This window comes from Artemia franciscana, chromosome 7, assembly GCF_032884065.1.
Source record: "Artemia franciscana chromosome 7, ASM3288406v1, whole genome shotgun sequence".
NCBI lineage: Eukaryota > Metazoa > Arthropoda > Branchiopoda > Anostraca > Artemiidae > Artemia > Artemia franciscana.
The window spans coordinates 52,908,501-52,914,300 of NC_088869.1; positions in this window are offsets into that span (position 1 = coordinate 52,908,501).

The following is a 5,800-nucleotide window of genomic DNA, read 5'->3' on the forward strand; positions in this document are numbered from 1 at the left end:
GGCAACCAGCCCCCTCGCCCTTTTTAGATGCCCCCTTATATCAAATCTAAATTTTGAAAAATCCATCTTGTTCAGATATTCACCAAATTAAATAGCCATGGACCCCGGGATGTCATGTCCCCCATTGCCTCCAGGTTATTGATTGTAAATTATGCAATTTATCGATTGTTTACATGCAGGATTTGTGATTGCGAAAGAGGGGAATATCAGGTCTTAGGTATGTCCGAAAAGGCAAAGGGTGTTAAGATCAAACTTTAGGAAATTTTGAGGGAATGTTTAACTAAATCAAAAGATAGCGTGTGCATCTAGGTTATCCAATTGGTGTATCTACAATATCTTAAGAAGTGCTATGGGTGTTAAATTGAAACTTGCAGGAACACTACTACTGCTACTGCTACTATAACCCCAACCAAAACTACTTGTGACTACGACTACTTGAAACTGCAACTACTGGTAACTGTGACTACAACTACTTGCGATGGTGACTGCACCTACTTGTGACTGCGACTACGTGCGATTGTAACTGCAGCTACTCTATAATGTGGCTACTTTTACTTGCAACTACTCTCAGAAAATGTTGTGGATGAGATCGAACAAAATCAAAACACTCTGTCTGCATCTTGGTTTTCAAAAGGACCTGTCACCAATATCTTAAGAATTTCTATGAGCATGAAATTGAACTCTGCAGGCTATGCTGAGGGGGTTGTTGGAAAGTTAACAGAGGCAACCAGCCCCCGCTCGCCCTATCCCGCAGCACCGATCGAAATTTTGGAAAAGCCAGTTTGTTTAAAATGGTTAGAAGGTCTTATAACAATGCAGTCGGAAAAGCCAGGACTCCCCACAGCCTTGAGGTAAGGGCAGTAAAAGTATGCAGTTTGCCCAATGTTTACATACAGGGTTTATCACTGAGAAACAAGGAAAATTTGATCATTGGTGTGCCTGAAAAGAATAAGGGTTTTAAGCTGGTGAATGTTTAGGGTAGTGCAGAACTAAACTAAATGACACTATAGATAGATAGATAAGTGTATTTAAAAAACCCGTGGGCCATATACACAAAAATATAAATAAATAACAAACAAGCAAGGAAATTAACAACAGTACGAAACGCACAAAAAACAGAATTCAACGCAAAAAGTACCTAATCTAACTACAAAAGAAATTAATCATATAACACTTTTTCTTCTTATTAAAGATTTATCTATATATACTCCCACTCGAAATATTGTGGTTGGGTTATTGTTTTGTTGAATACCCGGAAGCATCAAATTAACCCCATGCAAATAAATTTCCCGTAAATCCAAGAGCACCGGGCATTTCCGGAGAAAATGATCCAAGTCTTCATCATCATCTTTACAAAGGGGACAAACATACCGCCTATCAGGACCAACTATCATTTTATTTTTGTCGAACGTTTTTTGCCTGTTCTGGATTGGAAGACAATTTGCCCTAAGCTGAATCCAACGACGTAGAATCATAGCCGGTAAGTTAAATTTAAAATAAACATCCTCCCCAAAACTAGGTTTTGCCTGATTATAATGTTGCAGGGTTGTAGAATCAAAAACCAGATATATGCATCCAGGTTATCAAAAGTGGAAAATTCAGAATAGCTCAGGAACCGCTAAAGGTATTAACTTGAAACTATAAAGGCTACTATTACTACTGCCTCTGCAAGTAGTTACGACTGCCACTTTCACTACTTGCGACTGTGACTCCTTTCAACTGTGACTGCTTGCGGCTTTGGCTACGACAACTTGTGATTGGTGCTGTGACTATTTGTGGTTACGATTGCCACTACTTTGATCTGCGACTTTGGCTACTTGTGACTGTGACTGCAACTGCTTGTAACTGTGACAACAACTGAATGCAACTACTACTCCTTATACTTATCGACAACTTTCAATGTTGTGGGGGATGCTGAATAAAATCAAAAGTCATTTAATTCATGTTGCATGTAAAAGGGTGCATCCCTAATTTCTCAAGAACGGCTGAAGCCTGAAGCCTGTTGGAGGGGATAACGGAAAGTACCTGGCGGGCAAAGGCCCCCCTCTTTCATTTTATATACCCCCTTACCACTGAACAAAACTTCGAATAGCCACTTTATTTGCAATAGTCCAAAGGACTAGGAACAATGCCTCCCAGAATGCCATGCCCCCCACAGCCCACGGTGAAAGATTTGTAAATCAATCAATTTACCTATTCCATGCAAACAAGATGTATCATTGAGAAAGGGGGGGGGGAATGTTTGGTCCTAGGTGAGGCCGAAAAAACTAGGGGTGCTAAGGTAAATGTTCAGGGAATGTTGAAGTAGATGTTGAAGTAAATCAAAATACGCTATTTATATCCAGATTATCAAAAAGGAGTATTTGCAATGTCTTAGGAATGGTTAAGAATATTGATTCTTTAACTTATAGGGCCACTGCTGCTACTACTGTCGTTGGAACTCTGACTTGCACTGACTAGTGCTACTTGAGACTGCAAATAAGACTGCTTGCAACTGCGATTACTTGAGACTACAACTATGACTGCTTGCGACTGCGACTATTTGCATCAGTGATTGCTTTCACTTTTGGCTACAACAAAATGTGACAGGGACTTTGACTACTTTTGACTGCCACTACTTCTAGCAGCTAATATGACCACTTGCAACCGTAACTGCTATTGCAACTGCTTGCGATAATGACTACTTCTGACTGCAACTACTTGTGACTGTGATAACTTGCGACTGTTGCGACCGCGAAGTGCCCCCATCAAATGTGACCGTGACACATATAACGACCGGGACACCGGGACACAGGGAATATAAATGACGACCGGGACACAGGGACACAACCACAACGGGGACGCCAAGGGGCACTGGGGGATATATAAATGACGACCGGGACACTCAAAGAGAAATTACAAACTGGGATACCGGGACACAAATAACGACCGGGACACAGGGACACAACTACAACGGGGACGCCGGGGGGCACAGGGGGATATATAAATGACGACCGGGATGTTCAAGAGTCGGTAAACCTGACAATCCCGGGACACAAATGACGACCGGGACACTGGGACACAGGGAATATAAATGACGACCGGGACACTCAAAGAGAAATTACAGACTGGGACACCGGGACATAAATGACGACTGGGACACAGGGAATATGGGACACAACTACAACGGGGACGCCGGGGGGCACAGAAGGATATATAAATGGCGACAGGGACACAGGGAATGTTCCAATAGCAATCAACATCAACAAAGCTCAAGGGCAATCATTAGAATAATGAGGTATAGATCTGAATACGGATTGTTTTTCCCATGGACAATTATATTTTGCATATTCAAGAGTCGGTAAACCTGACAATCTATTTATATGCACAGACAATGGGACAGCGAAGAATGTTATATATTCGCAAGTTTTACTTAGTTAAAACATATATATATATATATATATATATATATATATATATATATATATATATATATATATATATATATATATATATATATATATATATATATATATATATATATATATATATATATATATATATATATATATATATATATATATATATATCTATCTATATTCACAGGTGGGACACAGGGACACAACTACAGTGGCGCGTAACTAATATGGCACGTAGCCACTTACGCGCGCGGGGGGCTTGGGGGGGGTCGCGAAGTGCCCCCACCAACTAGGTGTTGGAGTGGCGCGAAGCGCCACCTTAACAGCTAGTATATATATATATATATATATATATATATATATATATATATATATATATATATATATATATATATATATATATATATATTCTCCTCTTCCATTTTCATTAATGTTTAGTTTCTGGAACTTTATCTCGGTAGAATTTCTTAAAATTTATTATCTGTAAATAACTCCTGAATCTAAATCATAGTTGAGGAACCGTTCCCATTCTTTATTTTAAATCAATTTCATTAATAACTGTGTTGATGCTAATGCTCAGATCAACTTACGCAATTAATTATTTTTAAGCTGAAAACATGAAAAGCTGGTGAAATATTCATTATATTGATTAAATAAAAACAAGGCAATGAAAAAAAACTAATTTAAGAATTTTATTCAAAAAAGAAGCCTTCAAAGAAAAGTAAAGAGCCATACCATAAATAATACGAAAACGAACAGAGTAATTTATTGACATTTTTCCAGGTTATTCAATTAACAAATCAGATTTTGCCTCAGAAGTACATTGTTCAATTTCCCAATGTGGTGATTATAACTCAGTTGGGACCAAATTGATTTGTATAGCATAAATTGTATACCTTTGTAGCAACAAAGTAATTCTATCACTGTAAAACTTGATTTTAGGAACACCAGGCCTTTCTCTTTGAATACTCATCCTATTTATTTCTGATTTTGGTAATTAGCCACCCTTCATAGGTCGGTCCAAAGATAATGGTAAATCTATAAGAGTTGCATCTTCGGCATATTAACATGAAAAGATAGAAACTAAAATTGTTAGAGCCGCACAGAATGTAGCATCTGGTTACTTCGTTAAAATGTTAGGAAGTTTCTAAGAAAGTTGGATAAATGACATAATTAAATTGCAATTTTTTTCGATTGAAGTTGAATTCCCTCTGCAAGTGATAATTTAATCTATATTTTATTGTTCATTTTCAAGAACTATTTTTGGTAAAAATCCTGTCTACCCAAAGTATTTCTAGGCTAGCTTGGGAAAATCTTGGCATGTTAAGAATGTTAGTTAATTTTAAGCTTGCAGATCCACTGGTAAAAAATTGCATTTTCATTGTTCTTCTCAACATACTAAAGTGCCTGAAAAGACAAGTATTGAATTGTTTAGGGCAGACTTAAAAAGGAACACAGTTGTCAAATGCAAAATAGCGCTGATGATTTTCCAACGTTAGTGCCAGTTGCCACTGTCGTAAGTTTCCCATACCCTTTTGTGTTAATCCTCACAGATTATTTGTGCAGATGTTAGTCCTCTTTAAAACTACCTTTAGTTTTGTATAAGACAGCAATTATAACAAACTACAGTTCTGTTTTGATTCATACAGGATTTATAAATTTGACTTCAGTTTTGCAGGAATTCTTTCACAGTTACACTCTCCAGTGTTTTAATAGTATACTTTTTTTTATCCCTTGTTAACCTATCAATTCGGTCAGTTTGGTCGAGGAGGCTTCTGGAACCCTCCTTATTTTTACGTTTCACTATGTTTTGAAAAATATCAGTTTTTTGGTGTTTTAGTTCAAAATGCATTTTTTTCTATAATTTTCATTGCGAAAAATGGAAAAACAGCAAATTTGCCCCCAATCCCTGGATTTAAAAAAATAAGTTCTCCCCTCTAATTTTTTTATGAATTGAAACCATTGTACTATATTTTCATAAGTTTTTCTTTAAATTGCTGTACACTTGGATATAATTTAGTTGGCATGTCCCTTTCCCCTCTTACACAGTCTTTACAATTATTCGTTTTTCCCATCGTATTAATTAATAAAAAACAAATTATTCTCAAGTATCATCCATAGTTCCCCTTCTCAACGATGGGAGAAAGGGCTTTGGTAAGAAAAAGGCTTATTTTACACAGTTGTATTGCCTAATTAGAAAGAGGAACTTCTCATTTCGGTTGTTTCCAGGAAGTATAAAAATAGCGTTTGCCTATTTCTGTTCCATTTAGCAACTCTCTTTTAAACAGTTTATTTTCGGAAGCTATCGGTTTCAGTTTCCGTTAAATTTTCGATCACCTATTTAATTAATTATGAAGATGATTTTTTTAATCCAGCTCTTTAAAAGAATTTAAAAAGGGAAA